The 12,416-nt window shown below is 39.4% G+C and overlaps 1 protein-coding gene and 1 non-coding gene across 3 annotated transcripts in view; one reads left to right on the plus strand and one right to left on the minus strand.

Moving 5' to 3' along the window:
• Window positions 1-12,416, plus strand: part of ZNF33B (zinc finger protein 33B) — a 49,902-nt gene that overhangs the window by 25,377 nt on the left and 12,109 nt on the right. The gene's annotated exons all lie outside the window — the stretch shown is intronic.
• LOC135269130 (U6 spliceosomal RNA) lies at window positions 6,997-7,102 on the minus strand. Its single transcript, XR_010337438.1, has one exon. It is a non-coding gene; the product is annotated as a U6 spliceosomal RNA (small nuclear RNA).

Below are 12,416 nucleotides of genomic sequence, written 5' to 3' on the forward strand. Positions count from 1 at the left end.
AAGTAGCTGGGACTACAGGTACATGCCACCATGCCTGGCTAATTTTTTTGTATTTATAGTAGAGACAGGGTTTCACATTGGCCAGGCTGGTCTCAAACTTTTGGCCTCAGGTGATCCACCCACCTCAATATCCCAAAGTGCTGGGTTTACAGGCTTGAGCCACTATGCCCGGGCAGAATTCTTTTTAAAATTTCATCTATGATTTGTTTATTGTTAGTGGACTTGCGCCCTGCAACATTGTTAAACTCTTTTATTAGTTTTAATAATGTTTCAGTGGATTCTTTAATTTTTTTTTTTTTTTGAGACAGCCTTGCTCTGTCACCAGGCGCCAGGCTAGAGTGCAGTGGCACAATTTCGGCTCACTACAACCTCTGCCTCCCGGGTTCAAGCAATTCTCCTGCCTCAGCCTCCCTAGTAGCTGGGACTACAGGCATGCACCACCATGCCCAGCTAATTTTTGTATTTTAGTAGAGACGGGGTTTCACTGTGTTGGCCAGGATGGTCTTGATCTCTTGACCTCATGATTCAACCTCCTCAGCCTCCCAAAGTGCTGGGATTACAGGCATGAGCCACCACGCCCGGCCTCTTTAAGATTTTCTATATGTATGAGCAGTCAACTGCAAATACAGATAGTTTCACTTCTTTTTTTTTTTTTCCAGTCTGAATTCTCCTTCCCCTTGCTTTTCTTGACTAGAATCTCCTGTGTAATATGTAACTGGTAAGAGGACATTCTTGTCTTGTTTTTGTTCTTAGAGTGAAATAATTGTACTTTTCATTATTTAGTATGATGTTAGTGGTGGGCTTTTTGTATTTGCCTTTAATCAGGCTGAGGAAGTTTAACTCTATTCCTAGTTTGCTGATTGTTTTTATAGAGAAAATGGGCATTGGATTGTGTTAAATGTTTTCTCAGTGTACACCGAGATGATCCTGTGGTTATTGTTTCTTTTCTACTTATATGGCATATTAATTGTGTGTGGGGTGTGTGTGTGTGTGTGTGTGTGTGTGTGTGTGTGAGAGAGAGAGAGAGAAAGATGGAGGCTTGCTCTGTCACCCAGGTTGAGTGCGGTGGTATGATCTCAGCTCACCACAACCTCCACCTCCTGGGTTCAAGGATTTTCCTGCCTCAGGCTCCTGAGTAGCTGGGATTACAGGCGTGTGCCACCACAACCAGCTAATTTTTGTATTTTTAGTAGAGACAGGATTTCACTATGTTGGTCAGGCTCATCTCATATTCCTAACCTTGTGATCTGCCCACCTCAGCCTCTCAAAGCACTGGAATTACAGGTGTGAGCCACCACACCCGACCAATTGATTTTCAAATGATAAACCAGACTTGCATTACTAGGATAAATCCCACTTGATCATGGTATGTAATCCTTTTTATATACTACTGCATGAAGTTTGCTAATATTTTGTTGAGGTTTTATGGGTCTATAATCATGAAACATGGGTCTGCAGTTTTTTCATGTCTGATTTTGGTACCAGGGTAATATTGAGATCATAGAATGCGTTGGCAAGTGTTTCTTCTTATTTTTTTGGAGTTTTTGAGTAATTGATAATTCTTTTTAAATATGTGATAAAATTCTCCAGTGAACCCATATGGACCTGGGTTTTGTTTTTGCTTTTGTAGTGGGAAGTTTTCTTGTCTGTTTTTTGTCTTTTTTGAGACAGGGCCTCACTATATTGCCCAGGCTGGAGTGCGGTGGTGCAGTCATTTCAAAATTGCCTGAAAACTGCTCAGGCAATTTTCCCACCTCAGCCTCCCAAGTAGCTGGAACTACAGGCATATGCCACCACACCCAGCTAATGTTTTGTATTTTTTTGTAGGGGTGGGTTTCACCATGTTGCCTGGGCTAGTCTCAAACTCCTGAGTTCAAGTGATCCACCTGCCTTGGCCTCTCAAAGTGGCAGGATTACAGGCATGAGCCACTGCGTCCCACCTGTGATGGGGAGTTTTAAATTTACAACTTCAGTCTTTTTACTTGTATTGGTCTTTTCAGGTTTTTCTGTTTTTTCTTGAGTTGGTTTCAATAGTTTTTGTTTTATGGATTTTTCCATTTCATTGAGGTTATATAATTTGTTGGAATACATTGTTCATAGCATTCTTTGTAATTATTTTTATTTCTGTAAGAGTGTTAGTAATACAGCATCTTTTTTGTTTTGTTTTGTTTTGTTTTTGAGACAGAGTCTCGCTCTGTCGCCCAGGCTAGAGTGCAGTGGTGCGATCTCAGCTCACTGCAACTTCCGCCTTCTAGGTTCAAGTGATTCTCCTACCTCAGCCTCCTAAGTAGCTGGGATTACAGGCGTGTACCACCACACCTGGCTAATTTTTTTTATTTTTATTTTTAGTAGAGACGGGTTTTCACCATATTGGCCAGGCTGGTCTTGAATACATCTTTTATCCCTGCATTTAGTAATTGGAATCTTCTTTTCTTTTCAATGTCAGTCTAGTTAGAAGTTTGTATATTTTGTTGATCTTTTCCAGTAATCAGCTATTGTTTTTTTGTTCTCTCTAGTTCATTAATTTTTACTCTATGATCTTTCTCCTTTCCTGCCTTCTGCTTGCTTTAGGTTTATATTGCTTTTCCTGTCCAGTGTTCTAAGGTGGAAAATTAGTTTATTGATGTGAGATTCTTTTTAATATGGTTATTACAGCTACAAATCTCTCTCTAAGCTTGCTTTATTGCTTTATCTGTGTTCCATAAGTTTGAGTATGTTATGTCTTCATTTTTATCTCAAAGCAGTTTTTCTAATTTCCTTTTTTTTTCTTTTTTTTTTTTTTTTTTTGAGACGGAGTTTTCTTCTTGTTGCCCAGGCTGGAGTGCAATGGTACGATCTCAGCTCACTGCAACCTCTGCCTCCCAGGTTCAAGTGATTCTCCTGCCTCAGCCTCCTGAGTATCTGGGATTACAGGCATGTACCACCATGCCTGGCTAATTCTGGATTTTTTTGTTTTTTTAGTAGAGACAAGGTTTCTCCATGTTGGTCATGCTGGTCTTGAACTCGTGACCTTGTGATCTGCCCACCTCAGCTTCCCAAAATGCTGGGATTACAGGCGTGAGCCACTGTGCTTGGCCTCTAATTTTCCTTCTTACTGCTTCTTTCACTCTTTTTTTTTTTAAACTTTGGAATGTGTTATATAGTTTGTACCTGTTTGTGAATTCTCAAAATTCCTTTGTCTTATTGATTTGTAATTTCCACTGTAGTCAGAGAATTGGTTTAAATTTATTCTGGAGAATGTTTCATGTGTACTTTTGAAGAATATCTATTCCTCTGTTTTTGAGTGAAATGTTCTGTCTATATCTCTTAGATCTGCTTGCTTTGGAGTATCATGTATATTTTCTGTTTTCATGTTTATGTTGTGCCTAGTTGTCCTAACCATTAATGAAAATGGGGTACTACAGTTTGCAGTTAGTATCATAGACTTGTGTATTTTTTCTTTCAATTCTGTCCGTTTTTGCTACATGTACTTTGAGGCTCTGTTAGTAGTACATATGCTTAGAATTGTTATGTCTCTTTTATTGATTGACCCTTTTATTGTTATGTTAATAAAATTTCCCTCTTTATCTTTAGTAAAATTTTTGTATTAAAGTGTACTTTGTGTGATATTAGGATAGCTACTCCGGCCTTACAGGTGCCATGTTCCTGATATATCTTTTTCTGTTTTCAAATTTTCAACCTATTTGTATCTGTCTCTTATAGACGGCACATGTTTAAATTTTCACACTTTTTACAACCTGAAAATTATTGCTTTTGGATTGGATTTTCAAATCCATTCCCATTTTCCTATTATTGCTATACAGATGATTCCTGACTTACAATGGTTTGACTTACGATTTTTTAACTTTACAGTGGGTTTTTTGGGTTGGAACCCCTTTGTATATTCAGGAGCATCTGGATTTACAAAGGTTCAACTTACTATTTTTTCTGATTTTATTAGAATGTATTCCCATTTTAAGTGGAAAAACACAATATTTTCAACTAATTTGACTATTATCAGGGTGTAACTTGATCATAAGTCAAGGAGCATCTGTAGCATACATCTGCCATTTTTGTTTTCTGTCTCATGCTCTTTTGATACTCTTCTGTTCCTTTTACTTCTGCTTTCTTTTACATGAAATGAGTATATTTTGTTATTATTATTACTTTTTTTGGTGGAGGGGGATGGATTTTCACTTGTTGCCCAGGCTGGAGTGCAATGGTGTGATCTCGGTTCACTGCAATCTCCTGTCCCCTGGGTTCAGAAAGTGATTCTCCTGCCTCAGCCTCCTGAGTAGTTAGGATTACAGGCATGCGCCACCATGCCCGGCTAATTTTTTTGTATTTTTAGTAGAGACAAGGTTTCTCCATGTTGGTCAGGCTGGTCTTGAACTCTGGACCTCAGGTGATCCGCCTGCCTCGGCCTCTCAAAGTGTTGGGATTACAGGCGTGAGCCACTGCACCCAGCCTATTTTATTATTTTTATAGATTTAGAGCATACAAGTGCAGTTTTGTTACCCAGACATATCGCATAGAGGTGAAGTCTGCGCTTTTAGTGTGACCATCAGCAGAATAGTATACGTTGCACTCATTAAGTAATTTCTTATCCCTCACCCTCCTCCCCACCCCTCCAAGTCTCCAGTGTCTATCATTCCACTATGTTTATGATCATTCCACTCTATGTTTTTGTGTACGCAACATTAAATGAATATATTTTAGAATAATATTTTAATTTTTTAAATTATTATGTCCCTTTGAAAATTTATTTACCTCGTAGTTGCTTTAGAACTTTCTAATAAATCTTACTTTATCAAAATCTACTTTAGATTTCTACCACCTTAACTCTAGTAAAATACAGAAACATTACTTACATATAGCTCTACTTCCTCCTCTTCATTTGTTATTTTTATGTATACTACATATATATTTAAAACCCAACAATACATTGTTATACAGGCTGAGCACCCCAAATCTGATAATCACAAATGCTCCAAAATCTGAAACTGAGTGCCAGCATGCTCAACGGAAATGCCTGTTGGAGCATTTCAGATTTTTGATTTCTGGATTTGGGAAGCTTAACCAGTAAGTATAATGTAAATATTCCAAAATTTGGAAAAAATCTGAAATCAGAAACGCTTTTGATGCCAAGCATTTTAGTTAAGGGATACTCAACCTGTAATTGTTACTTTATATCATTTGATGTCTTTTTTTTTAATTTAAGTTCTGGGATACATTTGCAGATGTCCACGTTTGTTACATAGGTATATGTGTGCCATGGTGGTTTGCTGCACCTATTGATCCATCCTCTTAAGTTCCCTCTCCTTGCCCCCAACCCCCCAACAGGCCCCAGTGTGTGGTGTTCCCCACCCTGTGTTCATATGTTGATGTCTTTTAAAGAAGCTGAAAGAAAGTATCTATTTGTAGAGTTTGTTATGCTAACCTTCTTAACTCATCATTGCTGCTTCAATTCATTTGTTTGTGTGGATTCAGAGTTACTATCTAGTGTAATTTCCTTACTCCAGTACAGATTTGTTCTTTTTTTCCCCTGAGATGGAGTCCCGCTTTGGCACCCAGGCTGGAGTGTAGTGGCACATTCTCAGCTCCCTGTAACTCCGTTTCCTGGGTTCAAGCCATTCTCCTGTCTCAGCCTCCCAAGTAGCTGGGATTACAGGCATGCACCACCACACCTAGCTGATTTTTGTGTTTTCAGTAGGGACAGGGTTTCACCCTGTTAGCTAGGCTGGTCTCAAGCTCCTGACCTCAGGTGATCTACCCGCCATGGCCTCCCAAAGTGCTGGGATCACAGGCATGAGCCACCACACCAGCCCCTCTGTCTTTTTTTTCTTTATTCTTATTTTTGCTTTATTATTTGTTTTATTGTTTATCAGTGTATTTATTGTTTTTGAAACAGAGTCTCTCTGAGTCATCAAGGCTGGAGTGCAGTGGTTGGATCGCAGCTTATTGCAGCCTCAACTTCCTGGGCTCAAGCGATACTCCCAGCTCAGCCTTCTGAGTAGCTGAGAATATAGGTGTGTGCCACCCTGCCTGGCTAATTAAAAACCTTTTTTTTTTTACAGAGTCTCACTCTGTTGCCAGGCTGGACTGCAGTAGTGCCATCTCGGCTCACTGCAACCTCTGCCTCCTGGGTTCAAGTGATTCTCCTGTCTCAGCCTCCTGAGTAGCTGAGATTACAGGCATGTACCACCATGCCCAGCTGATTTTTGTATTTTTAGTAGACAGTGTTTCACCATGTTGGCCAGGCTGGTCTCGAACTCCTAAACTCGTGATCTTCCCACCTCGGTCTTCCAAAGTGCTGGGATTACAGGCGTGAGTAATCCCAGTGCCCAGCCTAAAAAATATATATATTTTTTTAGAGATGGGTTCTCAGTATGTTGCCTAGGCTGATCTCAAATTCCTGGGCTTAAGTGACTCTCCTGCTTCAGCCTTCCAAAGTGTTGGGATTACTGGCGTGAGCCACTGTGCCTGGCTTGCCTTATTGGTAAATATATTACATTTCTATATGTTATAGGCCCAACAATACAATTATAAACATATTGATTTATACATTTGCTTATTAAATTGTGTAGGAAAGGAAAGGAGAAGAACTGTGCCTTCTTTATTCTCGTGTCATTGCCTTTACAATGATTATGGATGTGTACTAGTATTTGGAATCACTTGTTTTCACCCTAAAAAACTTCTTTTATTTCTTTTATGGTTAATCTTCTAGCAATGGATTCTCAAGGGTTTTTTTTTTGTTTCTATTTGTTTTTTAATTTGAGGATTTTAAATTTTTACCCTTTGTTTTGCAAAATTGTTGTGCTATTTTAGGTGACAAATTATTCAAAAAAATTTTTTCCAGTACACTGAGTATGTCATCCTGCCTCCTTCTGGCCTCTGCTGTCTCTGATGAGAAGTCATACCTTAAGACATTCCCTTGAATGTGAGGAGTTATATTTCTTTTGATGCTTTCAAGATTTTCTCTTTGTCAACAGATTAGAAATTTTTGGACTTTTTTTTTTTTTAATTTAACATTTCAGGAATTTGCATGTAATTCTCGTGTAGGGGCCGTGCCAATATTCTTGGTATTGTTCTAGTTTTAGTATATATGTTGTAAAGTGACCATAGCCAATCATTTGTTTGAATATTTTTTCTGCTACTTGATATTCCTCCACTCCTTCTGGTACTTCTGTTATGAATATATTGGTGTAGTTAATGGTGTTCCTCATTTCTGTAGGCTTTCTTCATTTTTCATAATTCTTATTTCTGTCTGTTCTTTAGATTACTTAATCTCTATTGATCCATCTTCAAGTTTACTGATTTGTTTGCCAGCTATAATCTTTATTTTTTTTATTTTATTTGAGATGGAGTTTTGCTCTTATTGCACAGGCTGGAGGGCAATGACATGATCTTGGCTCACTGCAACTTCTACCTCCCAGGTTCAAGGGATTCTCCTGCCTCAGTCTCCCAAGTAGCTGGGATTACAGGTGCACACCACCACGCCTGCCAATTTTTTTTTTTTTTTTTTTTTGTATTTTTAGTAGAGACGGAGTTTCACCATGTTGGTCAGGCTGGTCTCAAACTCCTAACCTCAGTTGATCTGCCCACCTTGCCCTCTCAAAGTGCTGGGATTACAGGCATGAGCCACCATGCCTGGCCCAATCTTTTGAGTCATTCTAGAGAGATTTCCATTGCAGTTATAATTTTTGAATCCAGAATTTTCATTGTATTCTTTTCTTATTATTTTTCTGTTTGATTAAGCATCATCATACCTCCCTTTTCTTTTTTAAATAGTGTTTCCTTTTGAACATATTTATTTTTATTTTTATTTTGAGACAGAGTCTCACTCCGTCACCCAGGCTGGAATTCAGAGGCATGATCTCAGCTCACTGCAACCTCTACCTCCCAGGTTCAAGCCATTCTCTTGCCTCAGTCTCCCAAGTAGTTGGGATTACAAGTGCCTGCCACCATGCCCGGCTAATTTTTGTATATTTAGTAAAGACAGGGTTCACGATGTTGGCCAGGTTGGTCTAGAACTCCTGACCTCAGGTGATCCACCCGCCCCAACCTCCCAAAGTGCTAGGATTACAGGCATGAGCCATTGTGCCTGGCCCTGAACATATTTGCTTTGAAGTCTGCTAAGTCTGATATCTTGATCTTCTCAAGGGCAGTCGCTGTCGCCTGCTGTTTTTCCTGTATATGGGTGACAGCCTCCTGTTTCTTTGCAGACTTGTAATTTTTTTGTAGAAGAATAGACATTTTTAGAGAACATTTTGTGCTTTCTCTAGATATTGGTTCCTCTATTTTCTCTATGGCTTGTTGTTTCTTATTTATTTAGGTGACTTGACAGACTATTTGAGTGAAGCTTTTTCACCCACATTGTGTTCTCACAGATGTTGCTTGTCAGAGGGCTCTGCCTTGGAAATGTACACTGTCTTTAGGATGGCAGTGGTTTTAACAGTGCTCTCTTTGAGTGTGTCCTTCTGTGATTGCTGTGTTAGCCTGTCTGCCTCTGTTGGTATTACACTTGCAGGTAGCCGCTACTGATTGCTGATGTATTGCTCTATTGTTTTCAGCACTGTCCTGGACCATATGTTGCTCTTAGTTTGTCTTGTTAAATTTGGGTTCCTTCTAGAGGCTTGTCTTTGAGGCTTTGAGTTTGCTTTTTATGTTGCTATTCTGAAAGTCACCTCCTAGAAAATATAAATTTAAAAATCATTACTGTAGACAATCTGTGTATGTATTTTTATGAACGTTTCTGGTAGATAGGAACAAATCTAATTGTCCCGGATATCTCTTCTTGGCCATCTCTTTCCCTGGCTTTCTCCAGTAAACTTTCAGTTGGTCTGTGATTTAGCTTGTTGCTGTCATGGAACTGCCACCCTCTTCTTAATTGGTTTTCATTGAAATTCCATTCTTTTTGAGGGTACACTCACCTACACTGTGTTCTGAACAAAGTGAGTTTTCTGGAGGAGAGGTTTGGAGGTCTCTGTCCTTACAAAAGCTGGCCTCTGGCCCTGGATGAGAGGCCTGCTCCATTATTCTGGATCTGGGGGCTACAGCAGTGTCTTCGTTTTATTTGGTTGGGTGACACTGCTTTATGATCAGGGATCTGTGTTGCGGCAGTAGTCTGTGTTCTTCTTGGTTTCTTTTGGAATCTCTTCTCAATGGGCTAGGTGGGCATTGTGCTCAGACTGCCATGACTGGGCTGGATCTTTTATTTGGGGTGGTGGAGGAGGCTGTCTCAAGGCCTTTTGGCTGTTCTTTCCTAGAACTTGAAGCTGTGGGGGTTGAGAAGTGTTGGTGGCTTGCAGGAGATGGATGCACACAGAGCGAGGTCTGGAGATCCATAAAGGGGCCTCCAGGAATGTTCAGCAAAGTACTAATCAGCTGATGTATATGAGGAAATGAGTGAAAGAACTTTTAAAAAGAATCAGAAGAAACAGTACACAGTACTCTCATAGGGCCTGGAAAACGACTGATCCTGCCAGAGTGGAAGAACTCATAATTTAGAGTATTGGGTAGAGGGATCAGAAAGGTCTTTTCTCAGTGGTGAGGAGTAATGTGCCTCAGACTGAGTACTGCAAGACCTGAAAGTGTTAGATTGTTTCCAAGTGACTTAAGTGCCTCCTAAAACAAAGCACAAACATACAGGAAGCCAAAAGTATCCAACATCCAGCCAAGTAAAATTCCCAGTCTTCCATCCATTGAAAGATTACCAGACCTACAGACATATGGGAAAACATGAGCTTTCTCAGAGACTAACCAGGAAATTGAAATGGACTCAGAATTGCCGTATATGTTAGAATTAACTGAGAAGTTAAGTGAAAACAGTGTTATAATTGGGTTCTCTTTGTTCTAAAACTTAAGTAGAGACATGGAAGAATTTTTTTTTTTTTTTTTTTTAAGATGATGTTTCACCATGATGGCCAGGCTCATCTTGAACTCCTGACCTCAGGTGATCCACCCACCTCAGCCTCCCAAAGTGCTAGGATTACAGGCGTGAGCCACTGCACCCGACTCGGAAGAATTTTTTAAAATCCTAAATCAAAATTCAGTGTAACAGAAAAGATAGAAATCAGATTTCTAGAAATGAAAATGATAATGCTTGAGATGAAAAATATATGGCCGGCCATTGGTGTCTCACACCTGCAATTCCAGCACTTTGGGAGGCCAAGGCAGGTGGATCTCCTGAGCTCAGGAGTTTGAAACCAGCTTGGGCAACATGGGGAAGCCTTGTCTGTACAAAAAAATACAACAACAAAAAAATTAGCTGGGTGTGGTGGTACATGCCTGTGGCCCTAGCTACTTGGGAGGCTGAGGTGGGAGGATTGCTTGAACCTGGGAGGCAGAGGTTTCAGTGAGCCAAGATTGTGCCACTGCACTCCAGACTGGGTGACAGAGTGAGACCCTGTCTCCATAAAAAAAAAAAAAAAAAGGAAGAAAGAAAAGAAAAAAAGAATAACACATAGGGCAAAAACTAAGGGTAGATTAAATAATACAGAAGAAAAGATTAGTGAACTTAAACATGTAGTAATAGAAACCAGCTAAATGAAACAGAAAAAGCATATTTGAAAAACAGGCTGGGCATGATGGCTCACATCTGTAATCCCAGCACTTTGGGAGGCTGAAGTGGGCAGATCACAAAGTCAAGATATTGAGACCATCCTGGCCAACATGGTGAAACCCCATCTCTACTAAAAATACAAAAATAGCTGGGCATGGGTGGTGCTCGCCTGTTATTAGTCTCAGGTACTTAGGAGGCTACAGCAGGAGAATTGCTTGAATCCAGGAGGTGGAGGTTGCAGCAACCTGAGATCGCGCCACTGAACTCCAGCCTGGGTGACAGAGCTAGACTCTGTCTCAAAAAAAAAAAAAAAAAAAAGAAAGAAAGAAAAATAAACAAGCCCCTGTGAGCTTTAAGAGAACTTCAGGTAGGCTAACACACATGGAATTGGAGTCTTTGAAGGAAAGTGGGAAAGGAACAGAGAATAGTATTTTGAGGATGATGAAAACATTTCCAAATGTGATGGGAACCTACTGATCCAAGAAGCTCATCAAACCCTGAGCACAGAGGCATGAAGAAAACTATACCAAGGCACATGAATCATAACTAGAATGCTCTAAATTAGCCTTAAAATGAGTCCTCAAAGCAGCCAGAGACAAAGGACAAGCTTTATGGGGAACAAAGGTAAGGATGATAGCTGATTTCTCCTTAAATGAGGCAACAGAGAAGATAATAGAATATTATTTTTAGTTTTAAAAGCAAAAAAACTCAATGTAGAGTTTTATACTCAGTATAATAGCGGTAAGAAACAGTGAAGAAATAAGGACATTTCAGACAAACAAAGCTGAAAGATTTCCTCTCCATCAGACCTGCACCACAAGAGGTGTTCTGATGTCTGATGGAAATCTGTATCTATCCAGGGGCATGAAGAACAGAAAATGTTGACTATTTGGATATGTATACAGATATTTTTCTTTATTTAAATCTCTAAGAAGGATATTAACTTTATACAAAAATAACAACAAATGTATTATGGGGTTTATAACATATATTTAAAGTATCTGACAATCATAGCCTAAAAAGGCTATGAAAAAGAAGTATATACTATTTAAAGTTTCATATATGTACTACTACTGAAAAGTACACTGATTAAAGCCTTTTTTTTTTTTTTTTTGAGACAGAGTCTGTTGCTCTGTTGCTCAGGCTGGAGTGCAGTGGAGTGATCTTGGCTCACTGCACCCTCCACCTCCCAGGTTCAAGCAATTCTCCTGCCTTAGCCTCCCGAGTAGCTGGGACTACAGGCATATGCCACCACGTCCGACTAATTTTTTTGTATATATTTTTTCAGTAGAGATTGGGTTTCACCATGTTAGCCAGAATGGTCTCCATCTCCTTACCTTGTGATCTGCCCACCTCAGCCTCCCAAAGTGCTGGGATTACAGGCACAAGCCACTGTGCCCAGCCTAGTTAAAGCTTTTATGAACATTGATGATCACAGAAAATATAAATGGTCTAAAACACCCCATTTAAAGGCAGAGATTTCTGGATAAGATAAATAAAAATGGTAAGATCCAATCATGCTGCCTATAAAGGAAACATGTTACATTCAAAGATAAATAGATAAACATAAAAAGAATGAGAAAAGATATAGAATGATACAAGTACTCATAAGGCTCCAGTGCTGTGATAGTCAGATGACGTAGCTTTCAGAGCCAAGTATACCAGTGATAAAGATTTTTTCATATTGATAGAGATCAATTCGTCAAAAGGATTTAAAAATCCTAAACTTAGGTTAGTAACAGATTTATGAAATATTTGAAGCAAAATCTGTTAGAACTGGAAGGAAAAACAGATCCACAGTTATAATCAGAGGTTTTAGCATTCTTCTAATAATTGATAAAACAGGAAATGGAAAAGGAGCAGAGATATAATA

This window comes from Aotus nancymaae, unplaced genomic scaffold, assembly GCF_030222135.1.
Source record: "Aotus nancymaae isolate 86718 unplaced genomic scaffold, 86718_ANA_hifiasm-v0.15.2.pri h1tg000049l, whole genome shotgun sequence".
NCBI classification, from domain to species: Eukaryota; Metazoa; Chordata; class Mammalia; order Primates; family Aotidae; genus Aotus; species Aotus nancymaae.